At 34.4% G+C, this 20,203-nt stretch overlaps 2 long non-coding RNA genes across 2 annotated transcripts; one reads left to right on the forward strand and one right to left on the reverse strand.

Annotated features, from left to right (window-relative positions):
* The first annotated feature begins 837 nt into the window (after positions 1 to 837).
* Positions 838 to 3,654, forward strand: LOC130049170 (uncharacterized). Its single transcript, XR_008797672.1, has 2 exons — positions 838 to 1,491; positions 3,108 to 3,654. It is a non-coding gene; the product is annotated as an uncharacterized LOC130049170 (long non-coding RNA).
* Positions 3,655 to 9,583: 5,929 nt separating this feature from the next.
* On the reverse strand, positions 9,584 to 11,850 carry LOC130049171 (uncharacterized). Its single transcript, XR_008797673.1, has 2 exons — positions 11,140 to 11,850; positions 9,584 to 10,241 (listed from the first exon to the last, which is right to left on the reverse strand). It is a non-coding gene; the product is annotated as an uncharacterized LOC130049171 (long non-coding RNA).
* Positions 11,851 to 20,203: the final 8,353 nt, after the last annotated feature.

Here is a 20,203-nt window from a genome sequence, read left to right on the forward strand (position 1 = left end):
CAAACGATATAACGCGCTATGTACACTGTACTGTGCATTTGTATAGCTAAATGAGCCCTTCATTAGATTTTATAGACGCTTCAGACATTTTTAAATTAGGGTTTATTTCAACATGAGGTTCACGACCTCACAAACAAATGCAATCAGGCTTGGAGAACATTTCGTGGTGAAGTACACAAACATCCTCAACGAATTGTGGCAGAGGCTGATTGGAAACTCTTACGCACAACGGTTCTAATACAGATAGAAAATATGACTCAGTTAACTGGATTGTTTAATGACTAGAATAATCTGTGCAGAAATATCTGAATGTGAAAACACAATAGACTGGCTGGGGATGAAAAATGTCCAGGATACACATGTTTTTTCTGTCTCAGTGACGCCTTTGTTTACAGGTAAATTTTCGTTGAAATGGTCACATGATTCAGGCTTCTACCATTTTCGTCAATGCCTCGACGGGGATGATGGCCCAGTCGTAATAGACCTATATCATTTTTAAATATTTATTAATCCACATTTTTTCAAACAGAGAAAGTGCGAAATTTACTCTGTTTGCTGTATAATATTTACGTCCAAAATCTTAATACCATTTCTTTCACTTTTACAGATGTTTTGTTGTTGATATATTTATACACATATCTAGAAAATACTGAATTTGTATAAATCATTTATTCATGCGCACTTTGCATAGTTCCTTAAGATTAATGTAATGAAATTATTCATTTAAATTATATAAATTTCAACATGTTTTATCTTAAAAAGTTAATGAAGTTGTTAAAAACACATCACATTTTCATAGAAGAGAAACCAAAACTGCACAAGAGTTAGTCAGTCTAATGTATTTATTAATTCAGAATCTTACAAAATACACACAAAGGATTTTCTGATCACAATGTTATATCGTATCAATCACTTACTGCAGGTTCACTCCTTCTCACTTAGGCATCCAAAGTTCCACTAAATCCACCTTCTTATGTCGAAACTGGCGTATTAACAAGGAACAGATAAACTGGTCAAAATTTTTTTGTTATTATTTTACCTAAAGGACTAAGACCATGTTTATCAAAATTCGGCCTAACGTCCAAAGTGAATAATTTTTTGTTAGAAATATTCTCTAACATGTTCTTTTCCTGTAATGTACTGGTTTTTATATGTAGAGTTGGTGAAAGAACACAATTTTTAGGTTTACATTACTAGTATAAATCCTATAATTTGCGCTACTTTTTAAGATTGCGTCATACAACGTCGCTATATATTATTAGAAGTGGTAACGTATTGTAAAACATGATTATACAATGAGTGGTTTAATATATAATAAGATCTTGAAAAAGAAATTTTCTTTCCCAAATACGCAAGAAGGTTATTTTACTTATAGCCCGAATGGCACACCATATTTTTCAATCCTTCATTCGGCCATTTTCACACGCGGCGCCGTTAGTCTGTTTGCGCTGTTCGTGGAAGTTGCAGAGGATGTACTCATCGCATTTCAACGTAAGTTTTAGAAATATGAATATACTTCACCTCTACTCGTTAAACTGTATAACCAAATAGGTGTACCAATTGCTCTTAAAAATAATAAACAAGTCACATGGAACGTATAGTATGGTGCGCCTGTGGTGTGTTGACATAAACTCATAATATTCACGCAATGGGCTGTTGGAAATCCCACAACAAATCTGTTAACTGTTGTCAACATATATTTATTGTTTATCTATTATAATTTATATTGTTAAGATTTAAAATTGTATGTATATCAGCTGATCAGAAAAATCAGCTGTTTCACGATCGAGCGATCATGCCATTTTCAATTCCGAGTGCATGACCTTCTCGGGTCTATTTGAATTTTCTTACATGATGTTTGACTCACTTTACACTTTGAACTTTCCATGTATCATTGTATGGTCTAAAAAGTATTTGTATAGGTTAAAGAGACATATAATTGTATATAGATGTATATTTCCATAATGGTATATGTCTCTGGGGTAACATGTAGGCCTGTGGGGGGTTATAGGTTGAATAATTTTCGAATGATTTGGTATTCTAGTATTCTACTATGTTTAAACTTAACTTAGTGATTATTTAGTAATCAAATAAAAGTTATATGATGAATCGATACATTTCTTCAATTTACTGTAAACAAAAACTGTTTCTGTGTTTTGGAATCTGTCTGGTATTAGTGAATAATAAATAACTTCATAAGTCAATAAATATATTCTTGTTGTAGTGATGACATTTGCAAAATCTGTGAGAATAGAAAAAAATGTGTTAGGGTCAACAAAAATTTTTGATTAGGGTAGGTCGGGAAAGTGGAAACCAATTAACATATATATATATATATTTTGGCCTTACGCGGAAACATGGATTAGAAAAGTCGGAATGATTTTTACATTCAATAATTTTTAAATACTTAAAAGCACCATTAAGCCAGGAAAATCATAAGAACAGTTTGGTTTTATAATTTAAATATGCCTTATTTCAAGATAAATTGTAAACATGTCAAACTTAATTTCAACAATTACGCTTACAACTTACATGCCTGCATTGGGATTAGACATAGAATCACTCAGAGAATGTTGAATTTCATGAGTACTACCATGATTTAAGCATATAATTTTTTGTTAGGTTAAATCTCCTTTATATTATTGAATATTAAAATTTTCCATACATCTACCACAAGAAAGAGTATGAAAGATAAAAATATTTTGTGAATTTGCTGATAATTGTGAAGTAAGATAATATATCGACATTAGCTACAACAAAAATTATTAGATGGGGAATCAAATTCAAATGAAATGTTTGTGTATATAATTATTTATGCAGAAATGTATATGTAGCTAAATTGTCCTTTATTGTTTAGTTGGAGACATGTCAATCTCCCACCGAATACATAAATGTAATTTTTCTGAATTATATATCAATGAAAATACATGAGGGCATGAAAGTACAACTTTTATATGAATATTATAATACAGGGGTCCGTGTTTGCCCAATTATCTATTTTGTATTGCTTGTAGGAGTTATGAGATTGATCACTGTTTGTTATCTTCACCTTTCATTTATGATATAGTTTTGATAATGATATAATACTGGAGTAATTTGAATTTCAGGATGATATAATATGTACAGCAAAAATTGATGGCAAGGGTGACATGAATCAGATTGACAAGAATCCATATTCCTACTCCTCAATAATGCTATCATCACTGCCATCAGATTCATCAATGATAGTGGCATCAGTGACACATGCGGATAAGTGTTGGACATCACTACAGGAATAGCTTCCTTGTTGTGCCTGCCAATAGCAAGGTACCAGATTATACAGCAGTTATGTGGAAACAGATTCCCACAGATTGACACCTACATTGTACAGTATCAGGCAGTTATATCAGAACTGGAAAAACTGGATCCAAACAAGACTATATTGCTTGGAAGAAACATGTCGACTCTGAAGTTTAACCCTTATTAACCCATGGCACTTCCAGAGACATCCTGATACCATGGTTCTATGTCATTTGAAATATACCTGTGGAGGTTTTTAAAGTGGTTTTTTTTTTGGGGGGGGGGTTATTAATTGGAAGAATTTATATTTGATGATTCAAATGAAAATCCGCATGTTGAATTATGAATGTCATAATAAATGTACTTTTTGAATGATTTCAAGAATGGTTGTCATGATAAAAAGTGTAGAGTCAAAAGTTAACAAATTGTCAAAAACACTGGTCAGGTCTGAATTCATCATCTTGGACACCTTGCAGTTGGAATTATGATCTCTATGAAGAAATGCTGAAAATCTTGTAAAAGAGGAAATGACAAGTTGGGGTCCAAGGCACTTGAATATATGCATGAGAAGGTGTTCTATCCAGGCTTGAGGTCAATTACATAGCAATGTAACACCTTACATTACCTAGAAAATTTCACATTACCATTACTCCTATTTTGATATATAATGTATTACATTACTTGAGAGTGAATTTACATTACACATTTACATAACATACTGTCAGATATTAAAGAAATGGCAGAAAAATTATTTCTGTATTATGATTTTTAATATAAGTACACAAAATATTCAGCAATGTTAGGAAACATATCTATTAAGTTATTCATTGCATTTGATTGTCATCAATGTTTCAAATGCTTCAGTCAATCACTAATATAATGAATTATTCTAAATCTTCAAAATATCATCAAATATTTGAAGTAGTGTAAATGTAATGAAAAGTAATGTGCAGTACAGTATGCATTACATTACCATTACTTGTAATGCAAAAATGGTTCATTACACCCCCATTACATTGAAACTGGCTGTCATTTAATTACCATTACCCCAGGCCTGGTTCTGTCGAGAGGTATTGAAATTGTCTGTAGAGACTTTGTCTCAGGAAGTGGCCGAGATTGGTTGTGACAATTTTGTTGGATGTGAATTTACTGACACACATGTCTACACTTGCTACACAATATAGCATGTGGTGGTTTCAACAAGAAAGTTCTTACGCTGCAGGAAATGACGAATAGCTAATGGATTCACATTTTTTCTGACTTTACTTCTGTACATTAGGTGCATTGGAAAAACTTTCCTTTCCATTATCTTTTGCTGGTTCATACTTTGAAATAAAATCAAGTCCGAAAATAAAGTATTTTGGTTTTTTTTTTTTCAATGAATTTAAAAAAAATGTAATCTGTAATCCTTGCATATTTTCTTGGTGTTCTGTGATTGCATAGGCCTATTGATTTTTATTTGTATTCAGGTATGATTTCATCTTCAGTGTCTTGAAAGAAATAAATTTTTCAATAATGCAAAGAAATATGTAGTTAACAGTATGATTTAAAAAAAAAAATGACACGGGTAGGAATTGAACCCGGATCTCCCGATTGAAGGACGGGCTCTCTACCACTAAGCCACGACGTCTATGACGTCATTCGCTCAAAAATCCTTCATACATTTACTTGCCCTAGTTAACGTTATACTTCAATATATCGGCAATAGTTTTAGTTATATCAATGCATGTTCTATAAATTCTTTTCATTTTGATCTTAGTAATTCTATTGGTGTCGTCTAAATAAAAATTTTCTATAGCATTGAAGGTCCGGTTTGTCGGACAGCAGATTCGTTTGTTTACGCATCAAAATTCTATAGCTTTTAGAATATCCTGCACAAACCTGTGATAAAAACACCACATAGGGGTGTATTCTGCATTGAAATGATGTAGACTCCACATAAGTATATTGTTTTAATTTTTCAAAGCAACATAATTAATAAAATACCCACAACTCTCACAAAAATAAATAATTCCGGATTGCTCTATTTTTAATTCAAAGTTGATATTCATCAACAGCACACCTTTCGATCCAAAAAATCGTTCGTGTAAAATTTATTTGTATTGATAGATTTTGATAGACTACAGTCAGTTTCTGGATCGAAGGTCGTGTTTTATATGAATTATATGACTAAATTTGAAAAAAAGTGGAGATTTCTGCAGAAAACCAGACCGATACCGGTTTTGTCTTGTATAGAATTCCACAAGCTGACGTTTTGGAGGGGAAATCTTGGTACGTCGCGATGGTATAAAGATTATATTATCAAATGATAACAATTTTATTTCAATTCATTCTGCTTTATTTTTTAACACACCACAGGGCCGATATAGCTAAACATGGTCTTAGTCCTTTATTTGTAAATTTGATTAATCTGGTAGAGTTAAATTATTTGATGTGGAGATGTGATTTCCTGACTTCACGACATAGTGGTCAGGCCTTGGTGGGAATGTTCAAAATATCATTAAAGTATGTCAGTTGTTGCATTATTGATATATTTTCTATTGATTAAAATCCAGATACGTATGATTCAGTTCAGGGGCCCCCTGTTTGCCCAAGTCTCCTTTGTTTTCCTTATAGGAGTTAAGGGGTTGATCTTTGTTCGTTATCTTTTCCTTTTTATTATCTTGTTTGGTCTGTGGGAGACTAGAAGTACTCGGCTCAGAAGGTACATGCGGCACGTCTGCTATTTTGGATGGAAATATAGTATATTACATAATACATTAACGTCAAAAATGTTCCGTATTATACGCTGTTATAACCCGCATTGATTCCACCGCGACAACCATTGTCGCGATCACGCCTAATGATGTTATATCATGTTGGCACAATTTCGTTCACTGCAGCCTCGTCAACAGATGATCCAAACCAGGTCTCAGTGATGGTAACTAAATCTAGGTCGTCTGATACTAATAGTAATAAAAGCACTTTGTACTTTTAATGGTTCGAAGTCGTGTACAAAAACATCGTGGTACAACTCCTCTACATTGATTGATTGAATCTTGCTTAACGTCTCGCTCGAGAATTTTTCACTCATATGGAGACGTTCAATTTCTCTTGAGAAGTGAACTAAAATTACTTCGTGTGATTAGTGATCACGGATCAATACGCCTAAAAATCAAAACAACTAAAATTATGAATTCAACACTTATTAATAGATGACACTTTTTTATAGAAATAATACAAGAGTGTATTCTGTAAGTTATTTAGTGGGTTTGTAACAAGAGCATCAGTTTTAACGATGTAACGAAACTAAATTGACATCGGTGGAACAGCCATGATACAGCTATAATACCGTTCAATGATCCCAACATAGGCTATCATTCTAAGGACCACAGTTGATAGGGGTATGCATGACACTCATAGATTAATTATTCATTCTGATGCAAGCAGGTACCTGAACAAGTTGACCATTTACAGAGAAACCACTTTCTTATGGTTTTTACCGCCTTCACTTTGTTGTTTTGGCTGAAACTAGCAAGTATTGTAAAATAAAATCATAAACCCCGCCTCTTTCATCACCCGATTAAACAACAAAAAGATATCTTTTATGTGTTATATCTATATCATTAAATACCAAAATTTATTGCTGACCATTTAATATTTTAAACGGAACAGACAATGTATCCCTTTAATTCTCCTTTTAAAAAACATATAAGAGAAAAGATTCAGTGAATGTAAATATAAAACATACACCACCAGTAGAACAATAATTCCGCAACCCGTCTTCTGCAACGATCATGTCAGACGGGTCACATGACCAATGTATACGACACCTCTTTAGTCGGGGATTCAGCTAAAACATGCACACTGTTCACTACATATAGCGGAACACACATCGAGGGAACCCGAATCATATTTTGTCATGAGGTTGTTAATTGAAACTGTGTTGTCAAGTGAAGGTTCCATCGTGTAGCCTTGGAAAATTACATCTGCTTTTGACAAAGCACATGTATAGAAGATGAACAGAAAACAGACAATCCTTTCCATCACACGAACATGTTTCATATTTCATCACTTTGTCATGATAACTCAACATACAGGAACTGTTCCCTACAGATAAGAAATACAGAAATAACGTGTAGGGGTCATGGTATATGGCTGTCTTATATCAAAGGACTGTGTCTGCGTTGTGTCAGACCTCAGGGAGCTTAGTGCGCCTCAATTATATACAGATATAATATATGCTCAACATATTTACCATGGGCATAACTTACCTTCAGGAAAACTTGGTGTGCTTCAAAATATACAGATATGTGCAACGTGCATATATGTCAATGGTCTGCTTGACTTTTACTATGGCTGTCAACTATAAAGAACATGACCCACAATATGCCATTTTTGGCCTACCAAATTTGGAAAAATTAAAGAACACTTTAGAATAAATCTAAGATTATATTTTTTATCCATAACATGAGCCAAGTTGTATTGCGCAATCGTTTCCTCACACCGGATGTTTAAAGCACTCAAGTAAATGCCCAAACCTACCGCAGTTTCACGTTTTCCGGGAAAATCGCATAAATTTGCCAACTTCAGTCTATAAATTCACATGGGCCGCATTACTCACGACTCAATTTTGTAAACTAAAATTAAAATGTAAAGTTAGATTAACACTTTCCATCAAAAAAATTAACTCGTAAGCAATGCGGCCATGTCGAAAAAAAAAAAATAATAATAACAAAAGTGTCGTCTGGAAACGTCAGATTCCAAGGAAGTCAATACATACAACTAACACAGTTGATACGACTCAAAAAGAAACAGCAAAGAGGTGAGTTTTTATGTTCTTATATATTTTTTAAAATAAAAAAATCAATATCTAAACGAGTAAATATGAGAGTCATGGCCTATGGTAAAAAGGTACGGGGGGGGGGGGGGGGGGGGGACCTATCGTGTATGTTTGATTCCGAAGTCCGTTCCGATGGCTTTAAAAGTACCGATTTCCCTACCTTTTGTTACTTTAAAAATGATATTGTTCGAAACAGAATGAATGTTCGAATCAAACGTACAGTACAAACTTATTCGGCCATACGGAATACCCTAGTTAGAATAATCTGTGTCTCGGGACAGGCCCTCACCACAATCGGTGCCGTAGGACATTATCATTTTAACGATAGAACATTCTCTCTAGGAATACCCCAGTAAACATTTCAATTAAACAGGCCCAGCATGTACACATGTATTACGCATGGAGATGTGTGATATATATTCAGACAGTATGATCTATCGTATGAATTTGTCCATTGGTTCTCATAATTTTTACAAATTATGTAGATCTACGTTTAATTAATATAGGCTACAGTTCAAAGTTTCTTATAAAATATTAAGTCTGTCAATCATAACTGTAAAGTTGTAGCAACGTGTTACATTAACAAATGTCCGAATATTAATTACGACAATGTCAAACACGGCTGTAAGCTCTATCTATTTTACATTTGTACTTGAACGCACAATATTCATACATCGAACGGAGATAAATTTATTGTTTTGTTTTCAACTTCAACTATTTAAGTTCGTAAATTCATAAGTCCCTTGTATATACGTGGAAAGACACCTACAAAAACACACAGAAAGTTTATTTTTAATGAAGTAGTTAATTTAAATACATATCAAAATATATCTTGTTAAATAATATTTGACATAACTTGTGTTGAAATGTAGAGTATTCTCTTAATTATATTTACTTTTTTTCGGTTGAAGGGCAATAACTCTAAATGGAAAACAGTTTACTAGTGGAGGATCCTAGTTTTTTTCTTTCGTTTTGTTTTATATATACACACGAAAATCAAACGCTTTAATTGATTTTAGAATTTTTATTTTGTGCTATAGACAAAATTGATATTGAAAAGATATGTTTTAAATGTTAGGAAAAAAAATCTATAAAGGGGAAACGGCAAACCCCCACCCCCCGAAAATGTATTACAATACTACTGATAATTTTTCTATTATTTATATTATTTCATGTATGGAGATGTGCATGGTTTTTGCACCAGTTTTCTTTTTGGATTAGGAAAATGGTTTACTTTTTCCTTAAAAAAGGACTTTGGAAGGGTCCATTAAACAGACCCAAGTTGGGAGATTTCAGGCTCTCATGGACTTAAACGAGGGGGTTATTTATATTCGGTCTTTCCTACCCCGGGATAGGAAAGACCGAATATAAATAACTTCCTCGTTTCCACAGAAATTTACATGGACTACATAATAGAAATAAATTAACCATGTAATATACATTGTTGTAAACCCCATGACATTAATCAACAAAACATTTGAAGATGCACATTTTCAGTTTATTAGTGGAAAAAAAAATAATTCCAAGTTTTTGAATACAATTTATTAATTGATTCACCAAGCATTAATTAACAAGTTAATTGATTTATAATTAGATTTTAGGAAAAATAACCTAGGCTAATGGGTTTTAACATGAAGATAAGATTTTCATCCAACCCAAATTGTATATTTTAATTACATGTATACGACATAAATATTCCAGATATGCCAAGGAGTGGTCCCTAATTATTTCTCTGCTTCAACTGTCCATGGAGAGTAAAACCAAAACACAGATCCAGGATTTCAAAGAAATATAGGTCAGTGATCACCACTCTGATAGGGAGGGCACCATCTGATCATGATTTTCTGTGCAATATATGCCAGAGTGTGTGTGTTGCTCCCATATTAAACAGAAGAATATCAAGTTGGTTAGGCAACAGATTCAAGACAGTCCAGCACCACCAGCAGCAGCAGCAGTTCTTCCAATTAGTCCCCCTTCTGTATCACTCCCATCCCCATGTACATCAAGAGGGCACACTTCATGCTGTATCTGCGAGTGACCAGGTCCAAAGTTAGTTGTAGTACCAGTAGGAGTAAGGCATGAAATCTTCATTTCAAAAGAGGCCATCATTCCTGCCGGCGCTCGCTTCTGTACAAATCACCTACAACAAGACATAGAAGAACTTGAACCTATTGCCGACAACACCATGTTCAACAAAACAGAAGTGACATAATTAATCAAACAAGTTTTTGAGAGCTGAAGTTTTGAGAAAAGAGAAAATAAGTTGGATTTTGACAACAGTGAAAGTCTAACAGTCCTGGGAACCCCTAAAGCTGCTTTTGAGGACTTCCTGGCATATGTAAACCTGTAGAATATGGAAACTTGTGCTAGATAAAAGCTTTATAACCTTTCTACCAGTGATGTATTTGTTGACAATAAAAAGGGTATTTGATTTTAGCAGAATGACTTATTATGAACTACTAGTATTATCATTATGATACTTAACTGGCAAATAACAAACAACAAACATGATTTGTAAATGTTACTTCCTGTATAGATCTACATGATGCTTCTATTTTGGGAACATTATCAAAATAGGCCAATTTAGATTATTTCTCATTCTGTGGCATTTACAAGCATGTATACATTACATGTAAATGCAATATAATCCAAACAATTTAAAACTACAGTGCCTTAGGATATATCCTATTTCAAATATGTATCTAGATGTAATTCTATTCAAATCTATATTAATGCCTGGAAGATTTTTAGATCACAGCTCATGAATTACGTTCTGTCAGTCAATAATGTATTGCACAAACATTTAAAAAAAATTGTTGGTTGAAAGACCTCAGTATATTTACATGATTAATACGTATAGGAATATACAATTATTGATCAAGATAAATACAGTAAAATGTATACAGTATCATTTCTCAAATCGTATTTTCAGAGTCAATAATATACTGACTCTGATCCCCTATATCGGTGTTGTGTTGTTATTATTCACGCTATGAAATCTACATGTACATGTAACAAAAAGATCATTTGATACTTACTATTAGGTGTCTACAGTAATTTTCCTTTAATCAGGTTTCACAGCAAATGCTCGTTGAACGTGTAATTCCGAGTAAATTCGAATTGAACATGTTTTGACGAGACGCGGTGTCAACTTATTTCGTTACCATTGCTTTCGATACTCGGTCGTTTTAATACTAAAAAAAAAAAAGAAAGAAAGAAAACAAAAAAACCCAAAACTATGGAATATGATATGAAACAGAATTGTTCCAATGATTCACTTCTTCCACCATGTAAATAAACTACATACTATATTTATTCTTCTTATTTCAGTATTTTAAAATTCAAGTAAAAATAATTTAAAAGTAAAGTTGAACAATCACGGCTTTGAACATCATTTCCAAAATATTTCTTATTTCTATTTCCCAAATTTGGTCAAAAATGCTTATTATGATCATTGAATAAGCCATTCTAGCTATTTGAGTGCATATAACTTGATAAATTCAGAGATTTATAGGTTCATGTACATTGTACATGGTCATTGGAGGTTTATTGTTGTGACGTGTATCCCGAAATGTTAATTTTTTAACATTAAATACCACAATATTCAACGTCATATTAACAAAAAAGTATAGAATATATGAAAAAAAGAAAAACATTTCTAGAAAGCCTATATCCCGAAGATTATTATATACAGAAATTATCAATATCCCAGGCTAGGCCATTTTTCATGGTTCGTGGGTCATGTTCTTTGCCTTCTATCCAGTCACAAAAGCTCACTGAGACCTAAGGCTCACCAACTCTACATAATGTTACTGAAACCTAGGATACCAACACCTCTCGCATACATTAGGTACAAGGGGACACCAACACCCCTTCCAATCTACGCTTCTTAAGGATACGAACACATCTCTGTCAAGAAGATACCAACGCTCTTAAAATTCATAAAATGTCATGGACACTTCTTAGGCCTTAATGATATACCTACATAATTTCCTTAACACTTATTCGGCGCTATTAATGCACATAGGAATCCCTCCATGCAGTCCCAATCTAGTCTGATAACTGACTTCTCAGAGAACCACAATTCATCAATCACACAACCCACGTAATGTCTCTAATTTGTGTTTCAAAGTTTACCATATAAGTGAGGTATTTTTTCATACTTTAAGAAAGGGTTTTTCAAACACTTATAGTTGAACATACAACATATTGCTTTATTTTCATGAATCATCTAACTTCAATATATATATATACAATTATAATTACAATTATAATTTTTGCTGAAATATCAATTATGAAATGAACTATATTCATCTTAAAAATGAACCAATGATTCAAGGGGATTTAATTATATACAATCCAATGAAATGTTGTTCCTCTCCTCATTACCCCCTCCCTAAGTTTATGTGTCCTTGCATAATCTAACTTCCCAGGTTTCTTTTCCTCATACTGTTCAAACGCATCTTAATCTGAGTCACCGACTTCAGAATGAAGTGCAGTATCATTGTCCCTGTCCTTGTTCCCACAAAACCACCTTGTCGGCCAAAAGTTGTTGTTTTTTAATGGCATGTGAACTACATGGATCACTTAGGTCTTACCAAGAGGCCAGCAGTCTACTTTGTATATAAGATAACGCTCCTTACTGACTACGAATTCCTCCAAAAGCTTGTAAATTTCTGGGAATGACCTGCTCCTTGTAATATTTTATGAATAATGTGAAATCACTTTAATTCGTGGGGGCCAGTGTTCATGGGTAAGCAAACTGTTGCTTGTTCATGGAGATGAAATTCCGTGGATAAACGGTAAAATGCCACTAGGAGAAATAAGTCTACTTGGTTTTAAGAAATGTTCGAGGACACGTAAATTCGTGGGTAAGAGTGACCCACGAACATTAACCCCCATGAACAATAATGATTCCACAGTACCAGCCACTTTATCTTGGCATTAGGTATCGTTTTTGCATGCGCGTTTCTTGGCCTGCATGATGTATTACTGCACCATGCGTGTTTTTAACTCCCATACCCATTTTTACTGAGGGATATCACTAACATCTGGCGATATTTCGTTGATAACATTTAGAAGTGTAGCAATCTCTTTACCAAGCCTGAGCGAGTTGAGGGTGCAGCCTGTAGTTTTTCTGCTGAGCGGTAGGCCATTATAAACTATGACAGGTGAACATTCTAGTCTCCTTGATGTTCATCAACGTAGTTGCTTAGCATTATTGCTAATATTTTATTCAAACGTTCTACCATGATGTCTGACTTAGGATGTCGTGGTGTTCTGTGGGTTCTCTTAATTCCCAAGAGTTTACATATTTCACTAAATAGACTACTCTGAAATTGTGTGCCTTGTCCAGACTGAATGGCATATAGCACGCCTAATCTAGTCAAGACTTGTGGAACGATTATTTTTTGCTACTGTCTCTGCTTCCATGTTTCTTCACAGGAAAGCTGTCAGACCACTTGGAGAAGTAGTCTAGTGTAACTAAGTCGCATACATGTATGTTCCCTTATCTGTTATGAGCAGTTCTCCAAGTATACCTGTAGCTATGCGTTTCATTGGTAAACCTACTTTTTGGTCGACACACTCTTAAGACTCAAGACCCATCAACTGACAGAGTTTGATGATTGTAAGTCAAATAGTATCTGAAATATTCAGATATAAACGTCAAATTCCAAAAGTAGTTCCTAGTGACCTACTTTTTGGTCGACACACTCTGAAGACTCAAGACCCATCAACTGAAGTTTGATGATTGTAAGTCAAATAGTATCTGAAATATTCAAATATAGCCGTGAAATTCTAAAAGTAGGTCACGGTGAACTACGTTTTGGTCAACAAACTATGAAGACTCAAGATGCATCAACTGACAAAGTTTGATGATCTTAGCTTTCATAGTGTCCAAAATATGCATCTAATATTGAAAATGTGAAATTTGAATGTCTGTAAAATTCAAAAAGTAGGTCACTGTGACCTACTTTTTATATAAATATGTTTTGAGGCCTCTAGACGCATCAACTTACAAGGTTTGATGATTCTAAACCTCTCGGTATCTGAAATAAAAACCTAAAATTTCATGGTGACATACTTTTTACAAGACGCAGTTCAAGGTCCCCTGATCCATCAACTGACAATTTTTGATGATCATAGGCTCAAAAGTGTCCAAGAAATGCATCCAAATCCATTCAATAATAATAACCTGCAAAATTAAAAAATGTAGGTCACCATGACCTACTTTTGAGACAACATGATATTAGGTCCTAAGATACATCAACTGACAAAATGTGATGATCCTAGTCCTTATACTAAGCAAAATATCAAAGTTTTAACCAAACAAAATTTAAGGTCAATTTTAAAGTGACCTTGAGACCACACGCTTTGCCCCAGGATGATGCCTTGAACAATTTTTTATTTACAACCTATCTTCATCTTTATGCATAAGTTTTGTATAATTTGTCCAGTGGTTCTTGAGAAGAAGATTTTTTAGCAACCACTACTTTTGTTTGCATTTTCCTAATTATCTCCCCTTGTTAAAGGGTCACAACCCTAGTTTTAGTACAAATGTAAGGCCAAGGATACCCTGTGACAAATTTGACAAAAATTGGCCAAGGGGTTCTTAAGATATAGCCCTTTTCCCAAAAAGTTGATGCACACCGCACGCCAGACATATGGCCATATGATTAACTCAGAAGAGCTAATAATCATGCCACTCTTGATAAAGCATCCCCTAAAACATTGTCTTTGCCTTGATATGTTTTACATCAATGAAAGGTGAAGATAACGAACAGTGACCAATCTCATAACTCCTATAAGCAATACAAATTAGATAGTTGGACAAACATGGACCCCTGGACACACCAGAGTTGGGATCAGGTGCCAAGGAGAAGTATGTCCTATTGACCGGTCACACCCGCCGTGATATATTCTTTAGCATTGGATCAAGTACAAGCAGAGATATAGTCTTTTTTTTGCAATTCACTCAACCACTGTAGTTGGTAGAATAGTTAGATTTGCCCCTTCATAAAGAGGTTATTGAACATCAATGCCTTGAAACTTATCTCTCAGAAATATTCAAGCGCATACCCCTATACTATGGGCACCCATATTACCATGTATAGCTTCTTGTTTCGTTAAGAACTATTTGCCTTAATGCTGTTGTTTGGTTTGTCTGTTTTACTGCTGTTGGCTTTCTTTAATTGATGACAATCTCATAACCAGCCTTATGGCACTAGAAACATTTTCTTTCTATCGTTTTGTTTCGTTCACTGACATTTGCATTTCTATTAAACATGGGAGACTGGACTGTATTTGCCGGAACCAAAGATGATAAAATAATTGGATTATCTCAAGAAAGCCGTGAATTTTTGAAGCTACTCGATGATAGGGTAACCAAGGACGATTCTGATAATTCGGTTGTCCCCTACTCTTTCATAAGAAACCAACCCTCACCCCCAGATAAAAAAAAACCCAGAAAACAAGTTTTCAAACGTACTGAGAATTGGCATCACAGTTGAAGACCCTGAGAAGTCAAGTCACATTGTCACCTTCATGCAAAGGGTGAGAATATTAAATAGGTAAGATTTTTAAACAGCAGGTTAAACTCCAAGGTAAAAGTTCCACCTTCACAAATTTATTTTAGAAAGCATACCATTGTTTCATTACCAGTTCATACACTCACTGAAATCTTGAAATATGAAGTATCATTAATCTGCAAAATAACAACGCTTCACTCTTCCAATACGTCATCACATGTATTGATGTAAGAACATACAACAACGTTGCGTCATACACTAACAGGGATTAACATACCATTAATCTAATGCCCCACCCTTCGATTTTCGCATTATTTACGTTAGCGAACACAGCATGGACCACTAGCCCATACTTTTGCGCAGACAATTACCAGAAACTCATTCATTTAAGCACTGCGATTCTACGACATAACAACATCTCACATTTCAAGTTATTTTTAACACAATACGACATAACAACGCCCCTTACTTCAAGTTTCTCATTATTTAGGTCTATGCGAGAGAACACAACAATGTTGTGCCATACATTCGCGCAGTGAAAATCAACATAGCGTTATTATATGCCATATTTTCTCATTATTAGGTTAGAGAACACAAATTATTGTAAGCAATCGAACCCAATATAAAACTACTATTTACACATAACATCGACGGTCTAACAATGACATTAGATTCTAACCAACACGTATTCATATCTACACAACAGGTCACACCCTACACGCTGACGGTACCACACACACTCTCTCCTTGCTTTAATGTTACTGTAAACAACACGCTATCGGAACTACACTCAACATTCCATGGTTTAACGTCACACAGTAAACAACACGTTAACGGCACTACACACAACACTCCATGGTTTAACATCACTGTAAACAACACGATAATGGTACTACACACAACACTCCATAGTTTCTCGTAACTGTAAACAACACGTTGTCACGCTAACACGATTATACACAACACGCAGTCGTTTACCGTAACAATAAACAATACATAAGCTCACTGAAGTTCTGTCACGCACAGTCACGCTAACGCAATGACACACAAAGCATATTGGGATAAACGTAATTAAAATCCTTAAAACAGTCCCGCCAAAGACGTCATGTCGTTGGTCTAACAATAGCATGAAACCAAAACGCTGTCACGCTAACAGAACTACATACAACACGTTGTATGGCTATTAAAACAACGCACGTCGGACACTTAACATAACATGTGGTAGTTTATGTAATTATTCGAAGTTTTAAACTAGGCTGAAAGTCATATAACAAACCGGCACAGCACACTGTTGTTCTGACACAACGTGCAAAGAATATATATGACATCTTCGTAAATTCACAAATCACGTCGGACCATCCCATTGTGAGACAGTGCTATGGAGAGCTAGCTGTCGTCCGTCAAAGCGTCTTTGTGCCAGTACATCGTTATTTTAAGTAATAAATTGTAAGTTCCAAGTAAAATTAAATTAGTATTAAATAAAGTACAAGCGAAATGATATAGGACATTTGATTAATGTTATCTTTTTTATGCAATGCAGAAACTGCAGTTGCGTACAACAATTTACATAGCACACCGTTGCGCAAATCAACAAAATACAAAGTTGCGGTAGTACAACTGAATAAATCTCGTTATAATCGTATTCAACTCGTGTTTTACCAGCAACCTATTTAACAACGAGGGGCTATTTCTTAGTGGCACACCATCGCTCCAACAATGTACCTCTCCTTTTGACAACGGAACGCTGTCCCGCTGATACAAATGTACACAACACAATGTTGAGTATTCACAAAACACTTATTTAAAATTGGAATTATTTCAAATAACACGTCGATGGCAAATACAAACTTCATTGAAATCGCTCCTGGATTGGTATTATTTTCTATAAACAGCGCACAACATACCGGTGCGCGGATAAATATCCGTGCATAACATGCTGTCATGCTTGTAGAACACACACCAAGCGTTTTCCGGCGAACACAGCTATCAATAACCCTGAAAAATAAATTTCGCTTTTGAAAATACATCTTGAGCTTCATGCCTGCATATGTAATCTGCAGTTCTGTTTCCTGGCGTGAAGCGTTGTTGTTCATACTCTCTGTCGAATATTCCCAGCTGTTAAATAAGATGTACTATATTTATCAAGATTCATACGCGCATTTTCACATCTACAAATCACTAATGAGGTAACGGCTATTACAGAAGGTAAAGATATCAAAGGCACAACATTGGAAATGTAAATATAAGTATATGTACATACTAACACGAACCCAAGAATGCTACATTGTAAAATCTTTCTTTTCATTCCCCCGAATTATCCACTTCGGACTTACTAAGTCTAGCTTGCATAATTTGTTGTATATGTGGCAGTAAACATTCCCCTTCCGATATATGAAATGTTGATACCGATATAAGAAAATAACGGAAATATTTCGTTACAAAGCTACATTCTCGGTAGCCATGCAATGAGCAATCACCGCTGCGTAAATTTAGGGTAAATTATTAAAATTCATTTATTTAGATACATGTATCAATGTCCAATTATGTTTTTGTACTGACAGAATTTGAATTATGCCTTTTACACCGACGTTATATAGTAACCAAATTTTTGTAGGCGAACATATTGTAATGCTTCGTTTCAAAAGCAGGCGGACATACAGTGACACTTTTGTACTGTTCCAAGAACTTTGTATGTCTGACATCGACACAAAATATCCTTCTAGCTCAGAACAAAGTTATCCGTTTAATTTTAAGATTACACAGTAGACAGTAGAGTATTATTCAAGAATGCAGGAAAGAAACTCACAGGACAAAATGACCATGGACCACAAGTCATAGTTACAAATTGTATGACAGTGGGACAAAATATCACAGGATAAAGAGTCACATTTTATACGAATATAATGTGGGGGGGGGGGGGGGGGAGAAAAGTATTCATTTCATATGAATTTTAAGACAGATCTGTTCTTTTGGTAAAGTTTAAGAAAATATATATATATAATGCTATATTTTTATGACAATTTGTTTAAATTCCATACTTTAAGTCTTGATAATCTTTATCTAATGTTTATCCATTTGATCTTATTCATTGTAAAATATTACCTAGATTTAAGAAAATTGATTTTTGTATTGATATCGAATAAAAGCAAGCTTTGTGGTCATTTGATATACAATACTACATATCAATGATTGTCAAAACAAAATATTAGCTGGCTTCCTTTCACTCCAGATGAATGTCAAAACAAGTAGCAAATGAAGTTGAATAATAATTCTTATATAAACAAGGAATGCTTTTTTTTTTATTATTAAGTATTCAACAAAGGACTGAATGTATGTGACACAAACGTTGTCATTTTTGTAACTTTTTTGTCCTGTTTACTGTTTTTAAGAAATTAATAGAGTTGTGTTTTTTTACCAATCGATCTATCAACGAGAGTGAAACAGTACTAAATCATGTACACAATATTTCGTCATTCAACTTCAATAAGAAAGACTGGCTGGGCGTGACACTGCTAGGGTGAAGAAAATCCAATATCTATAAACAGTGTAAATTACACATCTCAAGATAGTGTTAATTACATATCTAAATAAAGTGCTGTATGTTAATTACATCTGCTTACCATACAAAACAAGGCAAGGCTGGTCCTCTTTTATGTTAATGAAAGGATGAGTTAGTGGCCTATTAAGGTCGCAATTGGAAATAAGATTTATATATTATTGGGTTATCTTAAGAATTTAGGACATCAGTCATTATACCCACACTTTCTAAAGAAAGTTCGGGTATATTGTTGTTACCCTGTTCCGTCCGTCCGTCCTTCTGTCACTTTCTTTATCCTCAGATTCCTCCTTCGTCTTAAGTAGTAACCAATTGACCTTTTGGAAGATGATTGGTAGATGTGCAATAAGGTTTGGGAATTTTCATTTTCACCCTGGGGACGATCATGGGGGATCAAAAAAGACAATTTTATATATATACATCTGTTTCCCAGAATTCTTCTTACATTTAATAAAATAGCAAATTCATGTGTTCGAAGATGAATGATGGTGTCCTGTAGATGTGCAGTAAGCTTTCGGTATTTTCATTTTTACCCTGGGGCCTAAATGGGAGTCTTAAAACGGTTTTTTTAAAAAAGACCCTGGTTCCCCGAACTCCTCTTACATTTTACGCAGTACCCAAATGATCTTTTGGAAGTTCAATGGTGGTGTCCTGTAGATGTGCAATAAGCTTTCGGAATTTTCATTTTCACCTTGGGACCCAAATGGCAGTCGAAAAACAACGTTTTTACTAAAACAAAACACCTGGTTCCCAGAACTCCTCTAAAATTTTATGTAGTACTTGAATGATCTTTTGGAAGGTAATTGGTGGTGTCCTGTAGATATACAAGAACGTTTTGGAACTTCTGTATTGGCCTGGTGGGAGGGGTAGGGGGCAAATAAGGGCTGAGAAATGACGTTTTCTGTCATATAAAGCTGGTTACTTTAATTCCAAGGAGTAGTCACATTATATTCTTCAATGACCTTCAAAAGTGTGTCAATGTAAAGGTCATACTTTTCCCCCAAGGTTGTAGGGTTA

This window comes from Ostrea edulis, chromosome 8, assembly GCF_947568905.1.
Source record: "Ostrea edulis chromosome 8, xbOstEdul1.1, whole genome shotgun sequence".
Lineage (NCBI taxonomy): Eukaryota > Metazoa > Mollusca > Bivalvia > Ostreida > Ostreidae > Ostrea > Ostrea edulis.